At 35.4% G+C, this 14,511-nt stretch overlaps 1 protein-coding gene across 1 annotated transcript in view; it reads right to left on the bottom strand.

Moving 5' to 3' along the window:
• Positions 1-14,511, bottom strand: part of SYNE3 (spectrin repeat containing nuclear envelope family member 3) — a 206,549-nt gene that overhangs the window by 152,931 nt on the left and 39,107 nt on the right. The window contains exon 5 of the mRNA XM_051978431.1: positions 14,364-14,402. The gene's annotated coding sequence lies outside the window, so the exon portion shown is untranslated. The remainder of the gene's footprint in view (positions 1-14,363; positions 14,403-14,511) is intronic.

The raw sequence follows: 14,511 nt of genomic DNA, 5'->3' as shown, positions 1-14,511 counted from the left end.
TGTTAAATGATCACACAGGTAACTGTCCTATTTGAACTCAGATCCTTTAACTCCTGAGCCTGTCTTTCCACTGGCTATCTCTTTCCATTGACCTTAGAATATATATTCTCTTTCTTTGTACATACCTCACAATGGTATTGTTGGGTTAAAAAAAAAAAAACACACACACACACACAGCTTAGTGATTTTTTTGAATATAGTTCCAAATTGCTTTCAAGAAGAAGCAATTTCATAGTTTCGCTAACAATAATACATAGTATGCTTGTATTCCCACAACCCCTTCAACAACTCTATTTTTAAAATCTTCCTTTCTTTCTCTTTTTTTTTTTGGGGGGGGGAAGGGGGAAAGGGGAGGATGAGGAGAAGGAGAGAATGGTGTTATCTTTGCCTTTCAGATGGATGTGCATTTGATCTTCAGAATTGTTTTCATTTGTATTTTCTATCATTAATTGAAGTCGAAGAAGAAATAAAGAAGAAAAGCAAAAAAGCAGCAGTTAAAAACAAACACAAAAACTCGATGCAGATAAAATAAAAAAGAATATGGTCAATCAAGTTTCATTCCTTCTTTTGAAAACTGCCCGTGGATAGCTGTTTATCATCTTCTGGGGAATGGGTTTTTATCTTAAATATTTGTATAAATTTCCTATATATCTTGAATATCAGATCTTTATCAGAAATATTTGCTCTAATCCTCCCCCTTTTAACTGCTTCCCCTCTAATTCCAGATGCATGGCTTTTGTTTGTGTGAAATCTTGTTTTGAAATTTTACATAACTAAACTTATCCATTTTGACTTTTATGAAACTTTAAAGTACTATATAAATCTCAGCTATTCCTATCATTATTAGCTCTCTACTTCAACCTGTCACTTAATTATCACAATATTTCTCCTTTGTGTAACTGTACAAATAATTAGCTTCACAGGATGTTAACTGCTTCATCTTTAAAATAAATATATCACCTTATCTGCCTAAAACCAAGGGTACAGTACAATTGATTTCTTGATGTACCTTTTAGCTCTAAGACTTATATTTTATGTCTCCATACTGCAACCTGTTTTCATAAGCCCTTTATATTTCAAAATTAATCAGTCATTCTATTGCTTAATAATGCCTGAAAGATGAACTTACCATTTCATTTCTGAACTGTGAGATTATAACATAGTATGATATCCTAAGTCTGGGTTCTTTTAGGAGTCATTGTTCCTTCTATATTGGAAAAATCTTTGCATGGTGTGCAAAGTTAGAGAAGTCACACCCAAATTTTCATAGGAATTATTTGTATCTAACCTGTAGCCAGAGCATTCTGAGGTTGTATTGGTCTGATCAATCACAGTTGGACACACTGTAACTTGATTCCAACATAGTAATGTCATTTTGGTCCTCTTTGGGAATGAACGACAACAATCAATCCTTCTATAGTGGATTTTGCATGGTAGTAAAGCTTAGGGATGTCAAATGAGGTTGCCAGGTTGCAAGTCACATAAGTGCATAAAATAATTAACAACCACAGAAAGTCTGAGTCAGAAAAAAAAAAAAAAAGCAGCCAAGAGAAAGGGTTCCCCTATTAAGTCATGGCAGCAGCCTGACTCTCAGTCTCATAGGTGGATTGTGGGTCAGAGTAGCTTTGCTGGAGCCAAGTAGCTTTGCCCCTGGTTTCATGTATGATTTCGGACAAGTCATAATCTATAAAATGAGGAAGTTGAACTCTTAAGGTCCTTACATGTTCTGACAATGTTGAAAAAAACCTTTGGCTAATGTTTCTTTAGTGAGAATCATTTGAATGGTTATAAACTCCAACATGAATTCATGACTTTAAAATCACCAACTAACACTCTCTCTCTAACAGGCGTCTCATGGATTAAAGAATGAAATAATTATAGTGAACAGATCAATTAGTCACTCAATCAGCAAGCATTTATTCAGCACCAATTATGTAGTAGTTCCTGGTTCCCAGGGGGATAGATGCAAAAAGTGAAGCTATCCCTATTCTCAGTGATCTTACATTCTAACAGAAAAGATGATAAATATAAAAGACAACTAAGTGTCACAATGATAGAAAGCTGTGACTGGAGTTAGGAACAGTTGGGTTTAAATCCAATCTCAGAGAGTTACTACGTTTCCCTGAGAAAATCAGTTAAATCTCTGTCTGCCTCAGTTTTTTCAACTATAAAATGAAGTTAATAATAGCACCCACCATCAGGGTTACTAGGATCAAAGAGTTAATATTTGTCATGTGGTTAGCACAGTATATGGCTCGTAGTATGTGCTTAATAAGTCTTGTTCCTTTTCTCCTTTGCTTAAAATGTAAGCATACATAGAATAAATATGAAAAGAGAAAATACATAGTTAAATACAAGGTAGTTTGGGAGAAAAGTCATTAGCATTCGAGATTAGGAAAAACTTCATATAAAAAAAGTGATGCTTGACTTGCATCTTGAAGGAAAAGAAGGATTCTATAAAGAAACAAAAAGAGCATATTACAGATATGGGGGATTGTCAGTACCAACATATGCAAGAAAATGAAGGATTTTGAGTGGAGAATAAGAGAAAGCCAAGTTGGCTGGATTGAGGAGGATTAAAAGGAGTAATGTTTAATGAGGCTGGAAAAACACACTGGGGTCAGGTTGTGAAAGACTTTAAAAGTTAGAGAGAGAAGTTCTTATTTGGTCCTAGAGGCAATAGGCAGTCAGTGGAGTTTATCCAGTAGGAAGTAACACAGACTTTCCTTAAGTGTAAATATGATCTGTACTCATAGGAAATCACTTTGGTAGCAATGTGAACAATGGCTTGGAAATATGACAGATTTGAATCCAGAAGACCAGCAAAAAAAAAAAAAAAAAAAGATGTGATGAAGGCATGGACTAAGGTGGTAGCCGGGTGAGTGGAAAAGGTCAGATGTATGGGAGGTTGTGGAGGTAGAAATGGCAAGACTTGGAGACTGACTGTATATTTGGGCTAAGTGAGAGAGAAGTTGAAAAAAGCACCAAATGCCTGAGACCAGATTTGAACTCAGGTGGTCCTAACTGACCACCTATCCCCTGTGATATCTAGCTCCTTCAAATATAGATAATCCTTAAATATAATAATTCATATATTGATATCCTGTCCTCATTTGTATCTTACAACAATCCTGTAAAAGAGACAGTACCAGTTTTATTATTCTTATTTTGTAGACACAGAGAACTTAGGTGATTTTGCCTCTGATTACACAAGTGCAAAGTATCAGAAGCAAATTTTGAACTTGGGTCTTCCTGAGTATAACACCAACACTTCTCCCAGTAATTTGTTGTTGTTGTTGTTGTTGAGTAGTGTCCAGCTCTTTAGGACCCCATTTGGGGTTTTCTTGACAAAGATACTGGAATAGTTTGCTATATCCTTCTCCAACTGATTTACAGATGAGGAAACTGAGACAAACAGAGTTAAGTGACTTGTCCAGAGTCACATAGCTAGTAAGTGTCTGAGGCCAAATTTGAATTCATCAAGATGAGTCTTTCTTACTACAGATCTGGTGCTCTGTCCACTATACCACTGCCCCATCCAGCAACTCATACTCACTTCAATATATGACATGTTAAATATGAACTACATGCCCAAAATTAGATATATAAACACTAAAAGGAAAGATATGTAAACATACTTTAGAAAAACAACCTACGAATTATAGAATATGCTCAGATTTTAAACATACTAAATTTGGGGAGGAAAGTATGGTACATATTTGAACTGAAATAGTAAATAAACACAATACTATGTTCATCCAGAAGATTTTTCTGAATTTCAAACCTACAAAGAGAGAGGTGAAAGAGACATTTAGGAAAATGAATCTCTAAGGTGTGCCAACATTTAAATTGCTTTTGTTCTAAGACTATTACCTAATCTCTGAATTCTTGCTTAATCTTAACTGGAATTTTGCCTGCTATTTGAGAATATTTTAAACTGTTAACTCCAAAATGGTTTGTGTTAGATTTTCAAAGGCATGAAGAACTTTCTGGAAAGTGTATATCTACATCACAGAGTATAGTTTGTTTGCTTTTTTCCTTTGACAGAGGACCTAACTCTGTCCCTTGAAATCTGTGTGACTCTGAGAAAGCCTCTAACCTCACTGGTCCTTGACATCCTCACCAATAAAATGAAGGAACTTAATTGATTACTTCTTTAAAAAATTTTTTTAAAAATATTTTTGTGAAATATTTCTGAGATACATTGCAGATATAAATCTGTGATTCTGTAAAAATCATCACATTTAGATGATGAAGCACATGAAGGGCTATCATATAAAAAAGGCATTTGGCTTATTCTCCTTATTTCCTTCAGGAAAAACTAGGAACAATTGGTTACTAGTTGTGGAAAGATGGAATTTCCTGACAAAGCTATAAAAAAGTGGAATGGTATGCTTTGTGTGAGTAGTCCCTGATCACTGGAGCTTATCAAGTGAAGAACAGCTCATCATTTGACAGGGAGGTTGTAAAGGGAATTCCTGCTTAGGCATGTGTTAGAATGTTCCTTCTTTGTGTGACGAGATATTTTGACTAGATAATAATAAAAATGAACTCTGAACAAAATGTGCTAAGAAGCTCTCCATGGTTTTCAGTTTTCTAGCTAATAAAAATCTCCTAAAGCAGCTTTCAAATTAAATTTGCAAAAATAACTGGAATCTCAGGTTTTGAAACAAATAAATGATCAATAAATATCCAAAGAATTACTCAAAGTGATTCCTTTTCCTTATCTAGTTCTCTAATCTTAATGACCAGAATATTAACCAAAAATGTGATACAGTTTTTGTCTGGGTCAGACACTAATTCTTTTTTTTTTTTTTTTTTAATTTTAAATAATTTTTTATTGACAGAACCCATACCAGGGTAATTTTTTACAACATTATCCCTTGCATTCACTTCTGTTCCGATTTTTCCCCTCCCTCCCTCCACCCCCTCCCCCAGATGGCAAGCAGTCCTTTACATGTTGAATAGGTTACAGTATATCCTAGATACAATGTATGTATGCAGAACCAACAGTTTTCTTGTTGCACAGGGAGAATTGAATTCAGAAGGTATAAATAATCCAGGAAGAAAAACAAAAATGCAAGCAGTTTATATTCATCTCCCAGTGTTTTTTCTCTGGGTGTAGCTGCTTCTGCCCATCTTTGATCAATTGAAACTGAATTAGCTCTCTTTATTGAAGAGATTCACTTCCATCAGAATACATCCTCAAACAGTATCATTGTTGAGCTGTATAATGATCTCCTGGTTCTGCTCATTTCACTTAGCATCAGTTCATGTAAGTCTCTCCAGTCCTCTCTGTATTCATCCCGCCGGTCATTCCTTACAGAACAATAATATTCCATAACATTCATATACCACAATTTACCCAGCCATTTTCCAATTGATGGGCATCCATTCATTTTCCAGCTTCTAGCCACTACAAACAGGGCTGCCACAAACATTTTGGCACATACAGCTCCCTTTCCTTTCTTTAGTATCTCTTTGGGGTATAAGCCCAGTAGAAACACTGCTGGATCAAAGGGTATGCACAGTTTGATAGCTTTTTGAGTTTAATTCCAAATTGCTCTCCAGAATGGCTGGATGTGTTCACAATTCCACCAACAATGTATCAGTGTCTCAGTTTTCCCACATCCCCTCCAACATTCCACATTATCTTTCCCTGTCACTATAGCCAATCTGACAGGTGTGTAGTGGTATCTCAGAATTGGTCAGATACTAATTCAATCAAGGTTCACATTACAAAGGAAACTCCCCAAAGTGGTTTACATGTCCTTGGTTTACATGTTCTACCTGTATGTGATTCTGTGTTGGCCTCAATCTAATAACCTGGCCCTGTTCCAGTTCTCTATATTTCTAGAGGGAATTTCCTGTCAGTCTTCAGTAATCTCTCTAACACTTTTAGAACTTGTACTAAGTTCTCTCAGAAATGGGCAATGTACCAGAAGACTACAAAAAGAAGTATCCCATACTACCTTCTCCCAATAGGACAAATTTTCTACTCTAATATGACAAAGGAATTGCTGCCTAAACTCTGATATTCTTGTTTTTTTATGACTCTGAAATGCATTTTCCTCTAACATTTGAGTGAAATTTAATAATACAAACATGTATCAAAAATTTCTTTTCTGAAAGACTCTCAAAGGAGATGTTTCAAAAGGGACAGCTGGGTGGGGAGAACAGGGAGAAGACAAAGATAAATATAACAGAATAGCAAGCAAAATGATACAAAGAAATTTGAGACAATAAAGATCACTTTTACCTAAGAAGTCAGGGAAAGGCTTAGCTCTGACTCACTCTCCTCCCCATGATTCTTGGGTTTTTATTAACTCCAGATGGGAAATTGTAGATTCTAATTGTGTTATAAAAAGTGATTCAAAGACCCCTTCTAACTCTAAGAACTCAAGTACACTATATTTTCTATATGGATCAATATATTAATAATGAAGTTGGGCTGTGGTTTGGGTTTGTTTTTTTTTAATGTTTTTTAAATTGGATCTGTGATTTCCTTGGCATAGGGAACTACTAAAGAAGACTTTCCTCTACCAAAGCTGAACTTTAGCCTTAAAAAATTGCCTGAGGCAATAAGAGGGTAAGTAGCTTGTTCCGGGTCACACAGGTAGTCAGGGTCAAAGGAGAGATCCCTGAGGCTACCTCTCTAGCCACGATATTCCAGTGCCTTTTAATGCAATCTGAAGACTGTATTGAAATCCTAGGACCCAGGTGAGGAAGATATTAGGCAGCAAGTATTTTGTTCTGGTCAGACTCTACCTAAAATATTCATTCATTTACTTATTTATTTAGATTTTTTTGGACTAGGTGAAAAAGGAGATTTTTTTGCCTCAATTGCTACTTAATCTTAATCATTAAATGGGTGCATCCTCAGTCAAACTGAGACCTGTTGAAAACTTTAGCTTCCATTGCATCCAGGACCATCTCCAGTCATCCTGATCTATATCTGGTTACTGGTCCCAAATAGTTCTGGAGGGGAAAGTGAGGCAGGTGACCTTGCACAATCTTTCCCTCTCAGAAATCCAAATAAAATATTTAAAACTCTCTAATTTCTATCTTGTCTCAATTTCTGCGGCATTACAAGATGTTGCTCGGATTGGGATTTAAATAAATTGGAGGCAAGAGGAGAGAGATTAGAGAATGCAACTGCCTCTCAGTCTTCTCATATCATTATCATCCTCTCACATGAAGGGATCTATTCTGCTGGTCATAATCAGATGCCCAGCAGCCACTAGCAGGTGGCTCCTGTAACAATGGTTCTCCCATTCCTATGAAAATCTAACTAAAAGTGGGTGAAAGCTCAAAATTCCCAGATTGTAGTCAAGTGAACCTATAAGAAACTCCTTTGACTTCAAATAGTGAAAGATGTGCCAAAACAATTTTGCCAGTTGGTTGGCGGAGTTTGATTACCCATTTTTGTATTTGACTGAATGCCTTAACTGGAAGGGAACTAGCCCTGGATTTAAAGTCAGGAGAGTTGGGCCTAAATCTCACTTCTGATGCTTTTAACTTATGTGACACCTTGAATCACTTATTGTTCCTGGGACTGTTCCTTCATGTATAAAAAGAAAGATTTGAATTACTTAGCCTTTGTTCTCTCTTCTAGCTCTTCATATGCCTAGTTGAAATGCAGTCCTCTCTATGATATTCCAGAAAATCAGTCATCTAACCTGAGCATAAATTGAACTGGGATTCCCCTCATCCTAAGCCCCTAGTAACTAATGATTTGGGTAAATAATTTCACTGGGTCACAGCTGTGACTATCTTTCACTTTGGATTCAGAAGGTTCAGACCTTCTCAATCCCATTTAAGGTGAGAAAGAAAACTATCCGGTTGGCGCCTGCCTTGGGAAGACTGCCTCAACTGTTATGCCAGTTTTCTTTAATTGTCTTGACTCAGTTTCCCTGCACTAGTTTCCCTTGTCTCAGTTTCTTTAAGTGTTCTGTCTCAATCTCCTTAGTTGTAAACTCCCCTCTAGCCCATTAAGACTGAGGACTATTTGCTCTAAGGTTATAAATTGTTAGTAAGATAAACAAGAGAGTAGATCTCCTGACTCTTTTCTGTCCTCAAGAATTTACAATATCCCTCTAAAATATTCCAAGATACCTCACTGATATCTTTATTTCTGTGTATTCAGACATCCTGTCTCTGGGTTTTTAGGATTTATGGCCTCCCCTATCATGACAGAAGTTTTTCCCTGCTTCTTACCCCTTCCTTTGTTTAGAGAAAAGGTATTTAAGAAGTTGGGGTTCCTCCCTTCATTGCTGGAGGCTGGCAGCTGGTGGCTGTATGCTGGAGCTGGATTCTTTGGGATGACAGTCTCCTCCAGCCCTGGGACCAACATGGATTCCTTGGTCCCAGTATATTTTTATCTCTGTCTGACTGGATAAATTGAGACGAGAGTCCTGTCCAGTCAATTATACTCTCCCATTAATAAAATATTAAAAACTCTCTAATCTCTCTCCTGCCTCAGTTTCTCCGACATTACAAGCTTTGCTTTTCTTAATCAGGTTATTTCCACTCCAAACTCTCTTCTATCACACATCTGAGCTCCTCAAACACTCCTTATGGACCTAGAATGAGCCTGAAGTAATAACTCACATTTCTGTATTTTGTGAAGAACATAGGATCATTAGTTGCAGAGCTACATTAGTGGCTTTGATTTTTACAATTCTTTTGAATTGATAGCAATCCTGGGAAGAATAAATAGAGAAGTTTAAACTCCATTTTTACATATAAGTAAAAAAAGATTAAGCAAGTTTACGGGACTTATTCATAGTAAAAAAATTAGTAATAATCTAGCAATCAGTATGATGCCGGTGTGGTCCTTTTAAGAATTGACTTATTCCTTTCTTTCTGATTCCCAAACCCTCTTTGTTGATATAATTATCAGTCAAGGACCTTTTGATTCACAAATCCTGGTCCCTTTGAATTCCAATAGAAGATCTAGGCCTGTCAATTTCTAGTATTTTGCTACCATGAAAAGGGTTACTATAAATACTTTTGCATACATAGGTCTTTCCCCCCTCACTGTGTTCTTTCTATAAAATATTTAATCAAGAAATATGTTCTTGGTCTATAGCAATGAAGTATTCGAAGAATGAGTAACACTCACCATTTAGCTATCTCTGTGACATTTGGAAATTTGCTTAACCTATTTTGATCTTAGTTTCCTCATCTGCAAAATGAAAGGATTGGACCAGACATTTTATTAAAAATCACAAACACCAGCAAAAGAAGTTAATTATTTTTCTAGGCCATTTCCTCCCCTTACTTAGATGTTATTTGTTCTGTGTCAAACTAATAATCAGTCCCACAATAAGCCATAAAAAGAATCTGTGATACACATTTCATCACCGATCACAGACTGTGTTATTTTGTACTACTGTTTGTTTCATACTTCTTAGTTCTGTCTCCCTAGTTGAAGAGGTTATGTAAGTAACACAAGCACAGGGCCTAGATTCAGAAGACTTGGTTTACATTCTGATGCCTGCTAGAGGTGTAGCAGATCGCTTCATTTTTCTGAACATTAGATTTTTCATCTGTAAAAATCAGTGGAATATTATTTGGAATAAGAAATGTTTCATTCTCCCTTTGTGTTCTCCACACCTTGCACAACACCATAGAATATGCTTAATAAATACTTTTTATTTGGAATCATTAACTCTGCTTTAAGGGACTTAAGGGAAAAAATGTTTTCTAAATCTTTCAAAGTTTCTCACATTTTTTTCTCATATTCTCATAAATGTAAGTTATCCCACAAGATAAAGAGAACATTGGCCTTAAGAGTACAGCTTATTGTTCAAGTGACTGTAAAACATTGTTGTTATTTACATTTGTAAACAAAGTGCTTTGTAAACTCAAAACAATTAGATTTATACCTAGAAAAGACTTGAGAAGGAGGTCAAACGTCTTATGTGTCATAGACCTTTTTGGTAATCTGGAATTCTATGGACACCTTTTCAGAATAATGGTCTTGAATGCATAAACTACTAGAATACAAAGGCATGCAAAGGAAATCAATTAAACTGAAATATAGTTAGCAAAACATTAAAAAACAAAAACTAGCCATATTCATGGATTCCAAGTTAAGAACTCCTCCCTTAGTGATTATATAGTACAGTTGAGAATAATGAAAACAGAGAAATAAGCAACTAGTCCAAAATAAAACAGGGATTTGAAACCTACCCTTCAATTTTCTATCTGGTGCATGTTAGAACAATGGGCTTATTATAATGGCAGTTTCTTGGAGATTAAAGTTTTTGTTTTCACCTACTTTAGATGCTGGTCTATAAACATATTTATTGTAAAGTACCCAATATACAGTTAGTTGTGATATAGAAGCGCTATACCTTTATGTCCATTTTAGGAAAAGAAAACCTGAGGCAGAAAATAGGTTGAATAAACCATCTGGAATTATAAGAATTTATAATTTATAAGAATTGATAAACAAAAATGTCATTAAAAATAATGACAACAAACAGCTAATTGCTTAATAGGAAGCTAGTTTTCTTAATACTTTGGACACACAGAGGCACTAAACTAGATTTTAAAAAACCTTTTCTTGATCAAAAAGAATACACAAACCTATTCTAAATAAACTCCACTGAGATCATGGTAACAAAAAACTTTTTTCTTAGAACTCCTATGGGGATTTCCAAGAATCTAATTCCATCCAGTGCAACAAATATTTATGAAGTACCTACTATGTGCCAAACACTGTGCTAAGCATTGGAAAGACAATCAATAAAAAGAAAGACAGTCCTTCACCCCACTGGACAGTAAACTCTAGGAGTTTATTTTCAAATGGGAAGAGCCAACACACAGAAGGAGGAAGGAAAAGGGGAAGGAGATTAATTGGAACATATTGGGTTTAAAGATCCCGGAAACACACACACACACACACACACACACACACCCAGAGACATCTTAAATCAGGAAGAGTTGATACCTCAGAAGACTCCCAGATGATCTGCTCTCATCTGAAGCACTCCAATTTCATTACCAATCTCTTCAATCATTCAGTCTCTACTTAATGAGTTAATTTTAAACTTCTAAAGGCAAAAAAGTGCCTTTGGAATTTGACTTACTTGATCAAACTTTGTTATCATCCTATTCTCCTAGCACAGGGCTCTCCACTGAATCCATGGACATAGTAAATACTTGTTCAATTGAATTGTCAAATGTTGCTGGATATCTTGGCACATTGTTCTGCACTAACAGGCAAGTTGGTGCTAATAGAACTTAAGAAGCTGGATGTCAAATCCTGGCTCTGACACTAATCTCTTCCCTAGTAATTCACCATTCAGAGAATAAGTTTTATCACCTTTAAGATGGATAGAATAATATTTGTATTACCTACTTCATAGTGTTGTTAACAATAGTTACATGAAGAAAATAAAGGAACTATGGGGTGCAATGGATGGACTGCTAGGCCTGGAGTCAGGAAGATCTTAGTTAAGAATCCAGTCTCATTAGCTGTGTGAATCACTTATTCTCTGTCTGCCTCAATTTCCTCATCTATAAAATGGGAATAATAATAGCACCTATCTCCCAGGGTTTTTGTGAGGATTAAATAAGATAATTTTTAAGCACTTACAGTTTCTGGCACAGAGTAAATCTTATGTAAATGTCAGCTGTTGCCACTGCTGCTACTACTAGTCATATTGTAATGCCTCAGTTTCCATGAATAAAATTATTATAACCTCACTCCTTTGTTCCTTGCCATTAGGACTGGAGGCCCTGAAATACCATTGAGTCATAAAACTCCAGGTGCTTTATTTCAAATGCTTGCTGGGATAATTTCCCCTCCTTTTGAGTATTGCCCCTTGCCTCGTTGTCTCTTGCCTACTACCTTCTTATCTTGATGCCCATCCTGTCAAGACTAAGTAAGGATCCTTTCCTGGAATTATGGCCACCCACCCAGTGTCCTAGCTCTCCCTTATCTGCCTTACTCAGGCCATATATTCTGTGTATCTAAAAAAAAAAAAAAATCAAAAAACGAAAACAAAACAAACAAAAAAAAAACCCTATAAAAGGCCCCTGCCTCAATTGCTCAGGGTCGAATGATTTTTGGACATGAGTCCCATTCAACCAGCTAGCCTAAATTGTCCACAATTATTAAAATATTAAAAATCAATCTTTATCTTGCCTCAGTTTCTCCAGCACTACAATATGAACCTGGACAGATGAAGCGCTGTCCATCTCAGTTTCCTCATCTATTAAGTACAGAAGTACCTACCCTCTAGAGTTATTGTAGGGATGAAATGATGTAACAATTATAAAAGCCTTACTCAGCATAATGCCTGGCAAAAAAGAATACTAAATAAATATTAGTTATTATTATTATAAAAATGTGGTACAGAAATATGGGTCATGGAATCTAAACTTAGAGCTATAACACTGAGTTCTTTTCATTAGTTTTTTTGGGCTTTTTTTGTTTTTTAAATGTAGGAATAGTGAGTATTAATCACTAATGCTGGCACGGCACACATTACACTGCAAAGATATTTTCTTAAAAATCCCACTATAACTTACATGAACTGATGCTGAGTGAAATGAGCAGGACCAGATCATTATATACTTCAACAACAATACTATATGATGATCGATTCTGATGGACGTGGCCCTCTTCAACAAGGAGATGAACCAAATCAGCTCCAATAGAGCAGTAATGAATTGAACCAGCTATACCCAGCAAAAGAACTCTGGGAGATGACTATGAATCATTACATAGAATTTCCAATCCCTATATTTTTGTCTGCCTGCATTTTTGATTTCCTTCACAGGCTAATAGTACACTATTTCAAACTCCAATTCTTTTTGTACAGCAAAATAACTGTTAGGACATGTATGCTTATATTGCATTTAATTTATACTTTAACATACTTAACATGTATTGGTCAACCTGTCATGGCGGGGAAGGGATGGGGGGAAGGAGGGAAAAAATTGGAACAAAAGGTTTGGCAATTGTCAATACTGTAAAATCATCCATGAATATAACTTGTCAATAAAAAGCCATAAAAAATAAAAAGAAAAGAAAAAAAATGGTAAAAAAAAAAAATCCCACTATAAAATCTCCATTGTCATTTAACTCCAGAAAGAAAAGACTTTACATCTGTGGAGCCAAATAAGATTTTTCCTTCATCTTGTTTCCTATTAATTGATATTTCAAAGAGGCTAAGCTTATTAGTAATAATAATTTTTGGTTAATATTTCCATAGCATTTTAAGATTTGCAAAGTACTTTTATATATATTAATGTTTTTCATTCTCACAACAACTGTATAAGGTAGATACTATTATCTCCATTTTATAGTTGAGGAAGATGAGATTAACCCAAATTAAGTGAATTGTCCAGTCACATAGATAATGAATCTGAGACAAGATTGAAACTCAAACTTTCCTGACTTATGATCTCATACACTAATCACTGTGCCACCTCATTGCCTAAATTTTTATGGTATTTCATAGTTTCTTTGAAGAAGGAATAGTGTATGTATTATCAACCACATTTTATAAATGAGGAAACTGAGGCTTAAAAGAATTAAGTGATTCGCCTAAAGTCACAATTCTAGAAAGTGGCAAATCCTGACTCCAAGTCAGGAATTATTTAAGCCATTTTGACCCTTGAAAATACATGCTAATCTTAAGCATATTTTCAAGGAGCATTCAAGGATGAATTTTTTTTTCACATGCTTATTTTCCTGCCTAATTTTCCTTATAAATGCATATTAATACAAGTGATTGCCTAATGTTGTCTAATAAAGAGTTAAACAGTCTTTGGAGTTTAAAAAGTTAAACAGTCAATATAATTCTGACTCAGAAACACCTTCAAGATTTTCACAAGACCTCATTTATGTAGGTGCAATCAAAGCCTGGGACACATCAAAGATATAAACCAGTTAAGCCTGAAACAATTTTCTTTACTAACAATTAAAACAGCTAATTCAACTAAAGACAACATTCTTAAAACAAACAAGCAAAAGAATACTCTGCAGGGAAGGCACCTTTAATAATAATTAGTTGGCAAGAGGAAACTCAAGGTTAATAATAGCATCACAAAAACAAAGTCTCAGAGCTGGAATCAATTAACAAGCATGGATTCAGCTCTTGTTGTGTGCCAGGCCCTGTGGTAGATGCTAGAAATAAGGTTCTTAAAAAAAAAAAAAAAAAAAAAGACAGTTCCTGCCTTCAAATGCATTCACATTCTATCTGTTGCGGCTTTGGAGGCCTTCGACTTAGAATTCCCTAAACAAAATCCCCAATAAAAACTCATCCAGGTTTTCCTGAAGACACTAATGGGTAGGAACCTAAAATTTTTACCTCACAAAATCAAGAGTCCAGCTTATTTACCTGAAGTAGTTTTCTTCCCACTTTCTGGAAATTTAATGCCTGGAAAAAAAAAAAAAAACCCTTTTTAACTTAATGTGTCAAAGGTTGTGTCTGAACAAAGAGAGTAAGGCTGTTATCTTGTTGGACTAATTCTAGGCAGTTGTGTAAT

The sequence above is a fragment of the Antechinus flavipes genome, chromosome 2 (genome assembly GCF_016432865.1).
Source record: "Antechinus flavipes isolate AdamAnt ecotype Samford, QLD, Australia chromosome 2, AdamAnt_v2, whole genome shotgun sequence".
Classification (NCBI taxonomy): domain Eukaryota; kingdom Metazoa; phylum Chordata; class Mammalia; order Dasyuromorphia; family Dasyuridae; genus Antechinus; species Antechinus flavipes.
The sequence above is the reverse complement of the archived record's forward strand: the minus strand, read 5'-3'. Positions and strand labels throughout refer to the sequence as shown.